Source organism: Pan troglodytes, chromosome 8 (assembly GCF_028858775.2).
Source record: "Pan troglodytes isolate AG18354 chromosome 8, NHGRI_mPanTro3-v2.0_pri, whole genome shotgun sequence".
Classification (NCBI taxonomy): Eukaryota; Metazoa; Chordata; class Mammalia; order Primates; family Hominidae; genus Pan; species Pan troglodytes.
In genome coordinates this window covers 141,540,523-141,556,036 of record NC_072406.2, presented here as the reverse complement: position 1 = coordinate 141,556,036, position 15,514 = coordinate 141,540,523, and the positions used below count along the sequence as shown (strand labels likewise).

At 44.9% G+C, this 15,514-nt stretch overlaps 1 long non-coding RNA gene across 1 annotated transcript; it reads left to right on the top strand.

Moving 5' to 3' along the window:
• The first annotated feature begins 11,714 nt into the window (after window positions 1-11,714).
• LOC107966958 (uncharacterized) lies at window positions 11,715-15,073 on the top strand. The gene is made up of 2 exons (XR_001707014.3): window positions 11,715-12,052; window positions 13,738-15,073. It is a non-coding gene; the product is annotated as an uncharacterized LOC107966958 (long non-coding RNA).
• Window positions 15,074-15,514: the final 441 nt, after the last annotated feature.

Genomic DNA, 15,514 nt, shown 5'->3' with positions numbered 1-15,514 from the left:
AGCCGCACATAGACAGTGGCCAGTGTCCCAGAGTCAGCGGACATAATTTTGACTGTAGCCAGGAGACGCACTCCGGAGCCCGAGTTATCTCTTCCCCCAGAGAGGCAGTCCCTAAATGTCAATGCGGAAGTTGTAGGGAGGTCGGCCCAGGGAGCGCTGGGCATTATGATTGCCCTGGAAAGAGGAAGCAGGACAAAACCAGGGCTCCCAGACCCCTTCTGGAAATCTAGGGGAACCCCAGTGTCACCACCACAGTCCATGAAATGAGGCCTATGGTCCTCCGGCCCTACGGGGTCAGGAGCCTGCTGTCCAGGCTGGCCTGACCTCAGGCCCGTCCCGCCCTCAGTAGATCCTGGATGTCTTGTGCCTGTCTCGTCTTCAAGTTGCCAGATCCAGTGTTCTAGGGGAGTAAAGAATAGTGGGGAAAAGTCCTGTCCTGGGGCTGTGGGGCCCCGGGACAATGAGCTGACACCTTGGAGACCACTGTCTGGGTGGCAGCCTGTCTCCCCTTCTTCCCTGTTCTGTGCTCCTGACCTGGGGCCGCCTGGCCGTGGCTCCTGGACCATCCTCAGGCTTGAGGGTCTGTGTTCCCCCAGCTTTGTGTGCCCAGGTCCATCCTGAGGCTGTGTGCCACCCACCCTGCCCATTCTCACTGGGCACACAAGCCATGGTGCACGCCACCACCTTCCTGAATTAAACCATTTTGGGTAGAGATAATCTGAGATTTAACCATTCATTAAAGGACTTGGACATCTGCCTAATTTGGACGGACTTGCTATCTGTGATTTTCCTCTTCTCCCAGCAGCAGGATCTGGGCCACTCCTTGCCTCAGTAGGACTTCCGGCATTGAGTCCATCTGAATGAAGCATTTTAAATTTAGAATATATCAGCAAGGAAAAAGAGAATTTGGAATTTAGATATTTGACTAACACAGTGCCCTTCCCTTCCGTTCCCTTCCCTTCCCTTCCCTACCCTTTCTTTCTTTTGAGATGGGGGTCTTGCTCTGTCACCCAGGCTGGAGTGCAGTGGCATGATCTTGGCTCACTGAAACCTCTGCCTCCCTGGTTCAAGCAATTCTCCTGCCTCAGCCTCCTAAGTAGCTGGGATTACAGGGCCCACCACCAGGCCTGGCTAATTTTTGTATTTTTAGTAGAGACAAAATTTCACCATGTTGTCCAGGTTGGTCTTGAACTTCTGACCTCAGGTAATCCACCCCACCTTGGCCTCACAAAGTGCTGGGATTACAAGCATGAGCCACCGCGTCCGGCCCTCTTGCCACACTTCTAAGTCCTGGTCTCACTCTCTAAAAGTTCATATAGGGGCTTAATTAGAAACTGACATTGTGTATTATAACCTGATGCAAACTAAGAGCCTTCTGCATTTTGTCCAAATGTCTAATGATCATGCAGTACGTTTGATGCATAGTAGTTGTGTATTCCCTCTGTTGAATAAAGACTCATCCATTTAACAGGGGTACAAAATGATGCTATGTATCCATCTCAGTCCTGAAACCAGGAATTGTTCTACTACAGGATTAAGAGGGTTGACACCTTGAATAATTGAGAGGAGGTCCTTAGCAATTCAGAGGGTTGACATAGACTAGTCAAATTGCTCTGTCTCCGAGTTGTAAAATAAAAATACAGAAAATGAGAAATTAATTCAATTAAACATTTTCCCACCCACATTTTACCTTTCCTCACTGCTCTGGGGAATAATTTATGAAATGTATATCACCAGAAGACTTATTTTTGCCATTATTTTTAACTTAATGAGTATACCTTGCACATCAGAGGGAAAGAACAAAGGTTAAATTTTACATTAACAGCCCATTGCAACATGGTATGCAAATATCTATATGCAAATATAAAGCCCCTGGAAGATAAATGTGTTATATTTTTAACCAGTTAACTATGACTGTGAAGTATTGTGTGAGATATTCAGTGATTTCATTTTTATATCTTTCTTGTAAATAATGCATAAAGTATGTAGATGGTGTCAAAATATGATTAAGCTATTAGCTTTATAGTTTTCATAGTTAAGAATGTGTTCAGCATGGAACCCCTAATAACTCATTTCTAAAGGCAGCGGCCATTATGAAATATTTCTTGTTCAAGTGAACGTTGTCATGTGACATAATGATTTTGCTTAAAACCAAGTTAAATGAGGAGTAAAATTAAACAATATTGCATGAATTGTGTTTGACTAATTTTGTGTCACATTATATTAGCCAAGCTTTCAGAATATGTGTTAATGACAAATAGTGTAAGCCCCAACATACTTTATATGTCTGTACAACCACCCTTAAGTCATTAGCTGTTTAAGGGTTCATTTTGTTTGCAGTTTTTGTAGCCAGTGGCTTTTTCTGATGATTTTTGCCCATAAAAGTAGACACCATTTGGAAATAAATGTTACATACATTGCGGGAACTTCATTTTAGTAACAAAAGCTTGGATTTTATAAGAAAACAAAAACAAATCCTTCGAAACTTGAGAAACCCAAGGAGCTAAGCACTATCTCTAAATTAGATATTAAAATGACTTTTCAAAATAGTAATTACCATCTCAGAAGGACTATTCTCTCACACGGTAGCAGGCTCTTCCAAATAAAATTTGGAGAGAAGATATATGATCATCAACTTTGCAACCTCCTCCAAGGCTAACAACATCTTTAAGATATTCTGACTGAGCTGACCTCTTTGGGATATGCTGTGGGAGGTGGCCTGAATTTGTTATTGGTAAATCATCTGCGATTTGGCCTGCAGGCCGCCCAATCTTGTCGGGAGAGCATGGGGGGCAGACGGCATTTCCGTGGCAAGTCTGACATAGCGGGAGTGGGGCCAGCATCACCCGAATAGCAGAAGGGAGCACGCTAATGTTTGCACTTGCTGCATGGAAGGAGAGCTTGACCTTTACCCAGAGCAGTGGCAACCTCCATGTAGTCATAACCACGATCTTTGCTGATCATATAAAGGGATTTAAAGTGTTGGGAAACACCATGTATGGAGTAATAAAACTGACCGAGTATGAAACAAACATCATGTAGGTATCGATGCTATTCTCCCAAATGTTTGCAATCTCACAGAGCTTTTGCTTCTAGGAGGGGCTCCCAGGTGATAGGCAGGCTCCTCTGGCCTGTGTGCACAGACAGAAATGGATGGAACTGCATGCCGTGTGCTACCTGTCCATGCCAGGTGAGGGTAGGATGAGCAGGGGGCACAGCCAGCACCCAAATGTGCTAGGACAAGATCGGAAGATTGAGAGACATGAACATAATCCAATCAGCACAGACCTCTCTTTTTTCTACGAAATTCCCTGGACCACCATGGTATTGCAAAACGTTCAAGAAGTAGCAGGTAAGAACTGCATGAATATCTTGAAGGACTCCGTTTGTAGTCATTAGCAAAACACTGTTATGTTTTAGGCACTTTTTGAGGCTGAATGTGATTAAATGCAGTGCTATTTGGTGCTAAGGCCATGGATCTGCAATGGGATGCTGGTGTTAGGAAGCAGGTGATGATCTGGACCAAGGAAGACCATGGGGTGGGTGGGAGGCATCTGCCTGGGCACAGGTGTGCCCTGTGACTGCAGCACCAAGTAACTAGGAGTGGGCTGGGGACTTGGCACAGTGACAGGACAGAGTATTTGAAGAGGAGGAGAAAGACCCACACACATAGCATGATGATGATGATTATGATGACTGAACACGTTTACACCAGCATTCAATTCACATGCTCAGGACTGGGTGTTGTATGCACAGAAAGAAGATCTGAAAACTTCGTAAAGGCCGTGATGACAGCAACGTAAAAACACGCGCATATCTCCACTTGGAAAACCATATGGAAGGAATTGCTACACCTGGTGGACAGCACCTATCCAAGGATTAGTGGATCCTCTCTGATTTCTGTTTTCTTTTTCATTCTTTTTTCTGAATTTTCCAAATTTCCTTCAATGTGCCTTCAATTTTAACTTTGCTTCAATTTTATGGAATTTATTCATTTTCAAAAATTGAGATAAATATAAGGGATAAACAAAATACCTCAAAATTTCAGCACCCAGATTGATAGCCTCTGTTGGCATGAAGGAAAATACATTTCAAATACAATATACATATTAGAAAAGGGCTGGTAGCAGTTGAGAGTTACTGTCCTGGAACCTGATCACTTGTTACTCTCAGTACATTGAAGTGCTATTTTGGCACCGAAGAGAATGCAATTGTCAAAGACAGTTAGAAAATGTAAACAAAATGTAGTGTGAAAGCTTTACTCCTTCCATTGTTCTCCTAAAAGTAATTGACACTACTTTTAAACATACTTGCAAAGAGGTGGTTATGCATATACCTGCGTGTGTCTCTGTGTGTGTGCTTATAATTTACACATGAGGGATCATATTATATAAACCTGTTGCACCTTGCTTTTTTCGAGGAATATATCTTGGATCTCTTTCCATGTCATCATGGATATATCTACCTCCTTCTTTTAAAAGCCTGCGTGTATTATTATCCTTTTAATCAGTCCTTAGTTTTGGAAAACAATTCCCCACCGCATGTTACTTTTATCACAGGGAAGAAAACCAGAACCAAACAGTATGAATTGTTTTGAAGAGCCCATGCGTGTCATGAACTAGATTATTTCAGTGTGTGGGAAACAGACAGACCATGATTGTTCGCACTTGACCTTGGTGAGTCCCATGCCCCTCTGTCCTCTGTGGGCCCAATCTGTGTACCAGGCCCTCAGGACTCCAGGGCAAAGCACAGCCTTGCACTGCAGCCCAGAGGCAGGCAGTCTCCACCACGTTCTTTGGGATGGCCTGGGACACGTCGCTGAACTTCCCAGGGCTCTGGGTCTCAGCTGGATAAGGCAGAGCTCTGGTGTGATTGATGTGTGCCCCAGTGGCTCAGGGAGCTCTCAAGGTCCTTCCAGCACTGAGATTTCTGATCCTGTATCACTGAGGTGCCACAGGGCCAGAGTCTCTGACAGTCCTAACCCGTCCAATGTCAAAATAGCACTCTGTTGTATTGGACATGGAGAAGTCACCAGTGGTCAAGCCCTATGATGCTAACTCTGGCCTGCTGCCAACTAGTGGGTGATGAAACCGCTCAGGGTCCCCGATGTTTCCTGGGAATGTTTGGCCTGACATGGGAGCTCCTCAGTCCTCTCCTGTTCAAGTGATTGTTTTTCATTTAAAAAACAGTCAAATGTACTAATTGTAAAACATTCAACAGTGAAGTAAAAGCGAATGCCCAGCACTCCTGTGCCAACTTCCCTAGAGGAAACCACCCTGAACTTGTATTTCCTTTCAGACATTTTCTAGCCTAACCAGCAGGCACACATCTATTCAGCTGTGCACATGTGTGTGCTGCCTTCGGCACCAATGAGACCCCATTTTCAGCTAGCTTCTTGTTTTCTCTGCCCTCTGCAGCACACACAGATGCCTCCATTCTTGTCCACAGCTGTGCAGTAGTCCATTGAATGGGCAGGCATTTCGATGGTATAGATAGGATCTCCCACTATCACAAACAATACTACAACTAATATCCACAGATGAACATGTACTTGTATCTGTGAGTGGTTCCATTGGTTACAGTGGGATTGCACCATCAGTGGGAGATCATGCCCAGCATTTTATTGGATGTTGTGAAATGTTCTCCAACCTGGTTTCCCGCTGGAGTCCAGCCAGAGTGATGGGGATTTCCTGATCCCATAAACCTTCACCAACATGGGGTTTTATCAACCTTTTCAACCTTTGCCAACATGATATGGTGCAAACAAGAGTCTTGGTTGACCTGATGACTCTCCAGCAGCTTCTCTCTCCTTCCCTTCTCTCCCCCTCCCCTTCTCTCCCCTCTCCTTCTCTTTCCTTCCTCCCTCCCTCTCCCTTCCTTCCCTCCCTCCTTCCTCCTTCCTTCCCTCTTTCCTTCCTTCCTTGCCTCCCTCCCTCTCTGCCTTCCTTTTCTTTCTTTTTTTCTTTTCTTTCCTTTCCTTTCTTCTTTCTCCTGTCTTTCTCTTTCTTTTCTTCTTTATTTCCTTTCTTTCCTTTCTTCTTTCTTTCTTTCCTTCCTTCCTTCCTTCTTTCCCTCCCTCCCTCCTTCCTTTCTTTCTTTCTTTCTTTCTTTCTTTCTTTCTTTCTTTCTTTCTTTCTTTCTTTCTTTCTTTCTTTCCCCTTCCCTTCCCTCCCTCCCTCCTTCCTTCCTTCCTTCTCTCTCTCTCTCTTTCTTTCCTTTTTACTTTCTTTCTTCTTATTATTTTTTGAGACAGGTCTTGCTCTGTCTCCCTGCAGCCTCAACCTCCCAGACTCAGGTGATCCTCCCACCTCAGCCTCCTGAGTAGCTGGGACCATGGGTGTGTGCCACCACACCCAGCTAATTTTTTTTTTTTTTTTTGAGACGGAGTCTCGCTCTGTCGCCCAGGCTGGAGTGCAGTGGCGCGATCTCGGCTCACTGCAAGCTCCGCCTCCCGGGTTCACGCCATTCTCCTGCCTCAGCCTCCCGAGTAGCTGGGACTACAGGCGCCCGCTACCACGCCCGGCTAATTTTTTGTATTTTTAGTAGAGACGGGGTTTCACCGTGTTAGCCAGGATGGTCTCGATCTCCTGACCTCGTGATCCACCCGCCTCGGCCTCCCAAAGTGCTGGGATTACAGGCGTGAGCCACCGCGCCCGGCCCCAGCTAATTTTTGTATTTTTAGTAGAGATGGGCTGGTCTCAAACTCCTGAGCTCAAGCGATCTGTCTGCCTTGGCCTCCCACCGTGCCGGGATTACATGGATGAGTCACTGTGCCTGGCCCGGCAGCTCATTTTCTGCATCTTTGTGCCCTGTGGGTTTTTCCTTTCTGGCCATCTTCTTCACTTTCTGATCTGGGGTCTTTTCAGTTCCCAAGATGTCAGCTCTCATCTCTGTGCTCCGGCCCCCAAGTCTCAAGCTGGTGAGTCCCAGTATCTCTTCTGGTTGCAATCATTGCTTTTGGTCATCTCTCCTTACCCCATCCACATTCCACATGTCCAAACAGGGACCTTTCATCTGCCTGTCTAATCTTGCCTTGCAGACTTTGGTACTCAATACAAATGTGTCGAATAATTACATGAATAAGTGCAAGGATATCAGGACAAGGAGGCAAGGTTTACATTTTTCTACTGTTTTCTGACCAATCATGTATGAAATGGGGTTTGATATAATAGGAAAGACATTTTCTACTTCCCTTTTCTCTTGCAGAATGAAATTGACTTTGCATGATGCATCACTATTTAACCAGTCCTCATTTTTAATTTTAAAAAGCCCCCTCATGTTAATTTTACATTTAGAAAAAAAACCCCAAGAAAACAATATGTGTTGTTTAAAAAGATTGCACACACTGCACACGTGGTCCCTCCTGCGTGGAAGTGAGGGTGCACTGAAGCTGCTACCGCAGCGCTGTCTGGGGGCCTCGTTTCTCTTCTTCTGCAGGATTTCCCAAATTTGAGTCAAAACTGGTGGCATTTGGAAAAGGTATGATTAACTTTAGGATGTGCATATATATATATGTGTGTGTGTATATATATGTGTGTATATATATATGTGTGTGTATATATATGTGTGTGTGTATATATATATATATATATATATATATATCTGGAATTGTGATACCATTTGATCCAGCAATTTATCTTAAAATTCAGACTCATGTGTAAAGTCAAAAGATGCTTAGTAAAACTCAGTGCCCAAGAGTAGAGGACTGGCTCATTAAATTATGATACAGCCACAGAATAGAATAGATGCAGTCATTAAAATAGCATTATATATGTGCGCGTGCATGAATGTATGTATAGACACGTCATTGTGTAAACATAGATGCATACATGTACACATACATTGATACAAGAAATGTTCACAATGTAGTGTTAAACAAAAAAGCAAGCTTCAAAACATGGTGTAGGGTATAACTCATTTATCTGAAATATATATATATATATATATATATATTTTTTTTTTTTAATTGAGACAGAGTCTTGCTCTGTTGCCCAGGCTGGAGTGCGGTGGTGCAATCTTGGCTCACTGCAACCTCTCCCTCCTGGGTTTAGGTGATTCTCCTGCCTCAGCCTGGCAAGTAGCTGGGAGTACAGGGGCCCGCCACCACACCTGGCTAATTTTTTGTATTTTTACTAGAGACAGGGTTTCACCATGTTGGCCAGGCTGGTCTTGAACTCTTGACCTCAAGTGACACACCTGCCTCGGCCTCCCAAAGTGCTGGGATTACAGGCATGAGTCACCGCACCTGGCCTGAAATATATATTAATATGCATACCTTTATGGACATAAAGTCTAGAGAGATATATTCACCAAAATGTCAATTATGGTTGCCTTTTAGCACTTTTTTCTTATCTAGATTGTATAGTATTTCTACAAAGACAATGTATTAATTATATAAATAATAAAATAAAGATTTAAATAAAAACGCCCAGAAGTTTCAGTATCAGCCAACTACTTGAATGTGTTGGCCCTGGGAGGAACCGCAAATGTAAAGCTACCGATAAGGTCGTCTTGCCCATTCCCTAAAGTTGAACAAAAGACAAACACTGCAAAACTCAATTATCCCCTGCCTCTTGTGTCCCCCTTCAGCTAGTGCTTAATTTTACACCTGCCCTCTGCCATGAGCCTCTTGACAGAATACACTCACTGTCTGCATGTCCTCTGCTCCCTCTGCAGACAGCCTCCTTGCAGCTGGATCTGCCCTCACTGCCTCCTTACCCTGATGATCCTCTTGCTGGGTTCAGCAAAGACCTCCCGGTTGGCTTGTCCAAAGCCCTGTCCACAGTCCTCTTCCTAGTCAGTCCTCTTGGCCTTGGTGCCTGCACTCTCTTCTGGTCTCTCCCTCGGTGGGTGTGGCCCCTAATATGAGTTGAATTGTGTCTCCCCAAAAATATGTCGAAGTCCTCACCCCCGTATCTATGAATGAGACCTTTTTTGGAAAGAGGGTCTTTGCAGATATAATCAAGTTAAGATGAAATCATATAGGATAAGGGTGGGCCCTGATCCGGTTTGATCAGTGCCCTTATAAAGGAAGGTGACATGACACAGACAAGCACAGAGGAAAGATGGCCATGTGAAGACAGAGGCAGAGACTCGAGAGATGCTGCCACCAGTCAAGGAACACCTGGGGCCAACAGAAGCCAAAGAGACAGGGAATGGTCTTGCCCAAGAGACTTTGGATGCAGCGTAGCCCTCCCAACAACCTGACTTTGGGTTTTTGTCCTCCAGAACTGTGAGAGAATGAGCGTCTGTTGTCATACGCCACTTGGTTTGTGCTAATTTGTTATGGCAGTCACAAGAAACCACTATAGCTCCTGAGCACAAGGGACCTGAGCAGTCCTCTGGGCCTGGGAGCACCTTCTCTTTGTGCTGAAGTATAGGGAACACAGAGGCACCGTTTTCATTGATATGTCTAGGAAATCCAACCTTATTATTTATATTAGGTTGGTGCGAAAGTAATTGAGCTTTTTACCATTACTTTCAATGGCAAAAACTGCAATGACTTTTGCACCAACCTAAAGTAAAACTTAAAAAACAAAGTGAAAACTGTTTGTTTGTAAAAAATCAAAGTAAAACTGTTGTTTCTTCATTTGGGCAAAGCCTGGCTTGTTTTTCTGGGATCTCACTGCCTCAGGAGGGCAGTGGCGAGGGCCATGTGATCAGGTCTTAGAATGGAAACAGAAGGATGTGCAGGAGACAGAGCTGAGAGGCCACAGAGAGAATGGACCCCCACAGGAGGTCAGGCCACATGCTGCACCCTGCGGAGCTGAGTCCATCAGGGGAGGCCCAGAAACAGGTTAGTGCCCACAGAGAATAATGAGGTACGTTTTAATTTTGTCTGGATGTGTGTCCTTCCCATTTTTGGGGGCTGTCCCTGGCCTCCTGCACGGCTGTGTCCCCAGAGCCCTTCCCTCAAGGATCATTAGGATGACCACGGTGGAACCAGCAGAAAGTGATTCTGGAGTACCCAATGGGCAACAGCAGGGGCTCCAAATCGGCTTCAAAACGTTGTTGACCGTTGCTTCAAGGTTGCATTGATGAATGCTGCCTTGCAAGAGGGCTTCATGAAAAAAAAAAAAAAGAAACCCAACTTGTTCAAAATTGAAGTTGTACTTGTTCCTTAAAGAAAATTTGAACAATGCAGGGAAGCATAACAATCCATAAAACCACCCCCGAGTGGGCACCAACGAACCGCTCTTCCCGGATACCGGTGCGCCTCTAGGTATTGCCTTGTCTGTGGGCTTCCCTGCCCGCTGAGCTGAAATAGCCTCTCCATCACCTCCTGTACCTCTTCTTCCTGGCACTTACCACCTAAAGATCATAAACATGATTTTTTCTTCTCTTAGTAGAATATAAGAGACAGAGAGAGAACTTGGTTTCATTTTGCTTTTATTATTTTTTCTTACAGTTAGAACCTAGAAGAATGCCTAGACCAGTGGTTCTCAAAGTGTGATCCGTGGACCCTTGGGGTCCCCAGGACCTTTTCAGGGGTCCACAAGGTCAAAGCTATTTTCTTAACACAAGGTCAAAACTAGTTTTCCAACAACTAAGATGTTGTTTGCCTTCTTCCCTTTCATTCTCTCATGAGTATATGGTGGAATTTTCCAGCGTCTACATGAAGTGTGATATCATAACAAATTGAATGCCGAAGCAAACATGGGAATCCAGCTGTCTTCTATTAAGTGGGACTTAGAGAGATTTATAAAAATGTAAAACAATACCACTCTCTTTATACGTTCTTTGTGTTAACATTATATTTATTATTATTTATTTTAAAGATGAATTAATGAAATATTTTTAAAATGATCAGTTTTAGTCCTTAATATGTAAATATCAATAGCTGTGTTCTATATACACAAAAACTCTTTGCAGTTTTCAATAATTTTTAGTTTGATAACTGCCGGCCTAAACCATAGATGGTGCTAGAACATACTTGTTAAATAAAAGAATGAGTGACTCAGTTGAGGTTACTATTTCAATGTCATTTTCAGTTTTCTTTGCATGTATTTAAAGATTTGATAATTTTGTGTCTTGCTTTTTTTCTTTAAGCATGTAAGCTGAAACCCATTCCTATGCTATTGAACATTCTAAAAATAGCATTTTGAATGGCTTCATCATAGCCCATCCAGTGTAGCAGTTCTCACACACAGGGGAGCATCAACACTGCCTGTGGAGCTTTAAAAAATGATGTAGATGCTCCTGGGTAGGGTGGGGTCATTTTTAGGTGCATTGTCACATGGCTTCCCTGAAGTCGCACGGATTCCTATTTCGCTTGCCCGCATATGAGTGGGCCACACTCATTTTCATTGTCAGCCGCATTTTTATTAAAAAAAAATAGTGTACCACTTGTGTTTTGATGGTCATGATCTTAGACCATTTGCGCTACTATTATAAAATACCAGAGATTGGCTAATTTATAAAGAAGAGATGCTTTATTTTTTCACAGTTCTGGAGGCCTGGAAGTCCAAGGTCCAGGTGTTGGCAGAGTCGACATCTAGGGAGGGCTGCCCCCTGCTTCCAAGATGGCGTCTTGCTGCTTCCAAGATGGCGTCTTGCTGCTTCCAAGATGGCGTCTTGCTGCTTCCAAGATGGCGTCTTGCTGCTTCCAAGATGGCGTCTTGCTGCTTCCAAGATGGCGTCTTGCTGCTTCCAAGATGGCGTCTTGCTGCTTCCAAGATGGCGTCTTGCTGCCGTGTTTGTGTCCTCAGAGGGCCAGAGTAGAAGAAACCAGGTAGCTCTCTGGAGCCTCTTTCATAAGGGCATTAATCCCACTCCCGAGGGAGAAGCCTTCATGACTTAATAATGCTCCCAGAGGCCCCATCTCATAATACCATCCCAGTGAGGTTTAAGTTTTAACCTCTGAACTTTGGAGGGATCCCAGCATTCAAACCATAGCAGGCGCCTCTGGGATTACTGTGGACCGAGTTCTTCCCAGGTGTGCATGAGGCGGCTGTGTCTCCTACTCTGCGAACCATCTGGTTGTGCTGTCTAAGGAGGCCCCTGAGAAGGCCCAACTTCACCGCTTGTGGTTTCATTTTCTCCTCTACACCAGGTGAGCTACATAATCGTCTCTGGAGCCTGAAACTCTTCTGAAGGTCTCCTGCACGTGGTCTTAATCTGGAATTATAGCAGGTGACTCCCACAGGTGCCCTGACCTGCCTTGCTTTTGTTTATACCTTCAGGAAAGGCATCTTCAGCCCCATCTCTGCTGTGGATTCAGAAACCCCCTGACAGGTCAATAGTAGCACAGTGCTCCATTGGTGACCACTTCAATCTTCCAAGGACCCCAGTCAGGCACTGAATGTGTCCTTGAAATACACTGAGTTTCTAGCACGTATAGAACATGGCCACAGAGAGAGGGCCTGGAACAGAGAAGGAAACACAAATGGCCAAGAACCATGGGAGCACCCCTGAACCTCACTCTCAAGAAACAGGCACAGCAGGGCAGGCCAGGAATGGTGGCTCACGCCTATAATCCCCGCACTTTGGGAGGCTGAGGTGGACAGATTTCCTGAGCCCAGGAGTTCAAGACTAGCCTGGGCAACACGGGGAGACTCTGTCTCTACAATAAATAATAAAAAAAAAATTAGCTGGGTGTGGTGGCATGAGCTTTGATCCCAGCAACTCAGGAGGCTGAGGCCGGAGGATTGCTGGAGGTTGAGGCTGCAGTGAGCTGTGACTGTGCCCACTGCTCTCCAACCTGGGCAATAGAGCAAGACCCTGTCTCAACCAGTCTCAAAAAAAAAAAAAAAAATAGAAAGGAAAAGAAAGAAACAGACACAACAAACTAAAGCAATGAAGCACCATTTTCCCCTGCTGGATAAGCAGAGATTAAATAAATAACCCCTCATGCTCACGAGGGTGCAGCTGCTGAGGGTGTGACAGGGACACCCTACTGGAAAGCAAACTGCTATTTCCTGTAGAGAAAAATTAACAGACTCCCAAAAGGGGCATCATAAGGTGAATTCTGGAGCATTAGTAAGATAGACGATTATGCTGGCATTCAAGTTAGTATTTTTTTGATAACTTATCACAACATGAGAATGTATATTTTTTAAAAAGTCTGACTTCAAACCTCTATATGTTATTTTTCAAATTATGTAAGAAAGATGGATATATAAAAAAAGTCTGGGAAAAAGACATAAAAATGTTAATGGTGGTAAGTTACACCTGGATGTGGAATAAACGTATGTGTGTGTGTGTGTGTGTGTGTGTGTATACATAGATATATATATATATGTGAATTTTTTTCTCCATTAAGTTTCTGCAATAAACCAAAAATATTTACTTTCCTGAAATCAACGTGACTTGCAAACATGAAGTTTTTAAGGTCCCAGGTTTTTGGAGACTCCTATACGCAGCTGAAATAGATATTTAACTTGGGAACTGGACAAGTTGGAGTTTATTGCAGCAGAAGAGTAGAGAGGTGGGTGGGAGAAAGAGAGGATTCCAGGAAGAAAGAATAGCAAGAGTAGAGGCTCAGAGGGGAGACCGCACAGGAGCTGTGTGAGAGGTGACCTGGAAATCTATAGAACAGGTTTCAGCAAACTACAGGCCTTGGGCCAAATCCAGCCAGCTCCTTGTTTTTTATAAATAAAGTTGTTTTGAACACCATCACACCATTTGTTTATAGATTGCCTATGGCTGCCTTGGGCCATGATGGCAGAGTTGAGCCATAGAGGCTGAAACAGTATGGGCCTGAAAAGCCGAAAATATTTCCAATCTGTACCTTTACAGGAGAAGTCTGCTGAGCCATGGTCTGGAAGATGTCAACCAGAGGACTCCTGGGCTGTTCTAGGGAGTTGGGCTGTTGTCCTGAGGGCAATGGAGAGCCACTGACCCATTTGACGGAAGAGAATGACCAGAGCAGATTTGCACCTGTGGAAGATCTCCCTGGCACAGTGGGGAGCACGGGCTAGAGGGGACAAGGCCAGGGGATAAACCAGGGGTTGGCATGAAGGTAATAAATTGAGAGAGGGCACTGGGCTGGATCAGAGTAGCAGTGGCAGGGCTGGAGAAACGTGGAGAGACCAGAGAGAGACTTAGTACCTGGAAGTGACAGCAGTGGTGGTTGTGGACTGAATGCAGGGGGTGAGTTGAGGAAGGGCTCAGGGGCGACTGCCTGGTCCTGGCTCAGAGAAGCCCCGCAGGACACAGGAAGGAGGGAGTCTTGGGCGGGTGTTGTGGTGGAGAGATGGCTCTGGGTGGGAACATCCTGTCTGAGGCTCCTGGTCAAGGGGAGATGTCCAGAGGCAGCTAGGCCTGGGGCTTCGGGGAGAGAACTGATTTAGAATCCAGCAGCCTGCAGATGTGAACTTCAGCCTGGGGTGTGAGTGGAGAGAAGGGGAGGGGTCTGGGCCAGAGCACGCCTGTGGGAGGTGGTGTCTGCCAAGGGGGTGGGGAAAACAGTGGTGGGAGGTGGGAAGGAAACAGGGATCATGGACTCCAGAAATCAGGGAAGAGTGACTTTGTCAAGGAGGATGCTCCAGGGTCACAAATGCTCCAGAGACGTCAAAGTGAAGAAGGGTCCATGAGCGTATATACCCGTGGGCGTAAAGGATTCGGCCACTAGGAGGTTGCTGATGCCTTGCCGAGATCGGTATCTGTGCAGCAGTGAAGTGGAAATCTGGCCCCCCAGCCCTCCTTCCTTTCCATGTGGTCTCTTTCCTCATCTCCTTGGACATCAAGGTGCGGGCTGAGGACAGTTAGCCAGGGCCATCATCATCAAGGGTCATCACCCACGTAGGTCTTGGCTGGGGTACTAGCTGGGCCTCTGATAATTTCACTAGCCTTAGTAACAACTTCAGTAATGACATGGGTGCCGCTTCTTCTGTGGGAAACAAAAGAAAGAAATGACCTGCTAGGAATGGAGTGTTGATTCCTGAATCTGTAGATCAGTACCGTTCCATAGAACTTTCTGCTCTGATGGGAATGCTCCGTATTTGCTCTGTCCAATACGGGAGCCCCTGGCCACAGGTAGCTACTGAGTGCTTGAAATATGGTTAGTGCAATTTAGGAGCTAAATTTTACAACTGATTTAGTTTGGATTCATTAAAGTTAAAATTTAAATAGCCATATGGGACTAGTGGCTCTCTTGTATTGGATGATGCAGTTGTAGATGATAATTTTTTCAGAGTTGAGAACTGTTCCTTTAAAATAGGAATATATGATATTGACTTCAAGTAATTACTCTTTTAATTCGCTTCTTTCAATGTACCGAGGATGTATTCACAAACCTGACACTCAGATATGTTGGTATATCAAAGCAATTATGTCATTCTATTTATCTAAGAGTCCATTTAGACAAACTCCTTGAGTGTGAAGGGATTTGAAGGAGAAGGTGCAGCATATAAAGAGAGTTTTGCCCTTGCTCCTTCCTTGAGTCCACTTTGAACACTATTATAATTTCATCTGAGCACAACTGACATCATCCCACTAAGTAATCCTGGTGCACAGTGGCCGGGGCCCCTGCCCTGCCCTGATGGACGAGCTGGGTGGAGGCTCTCAGAAAGGC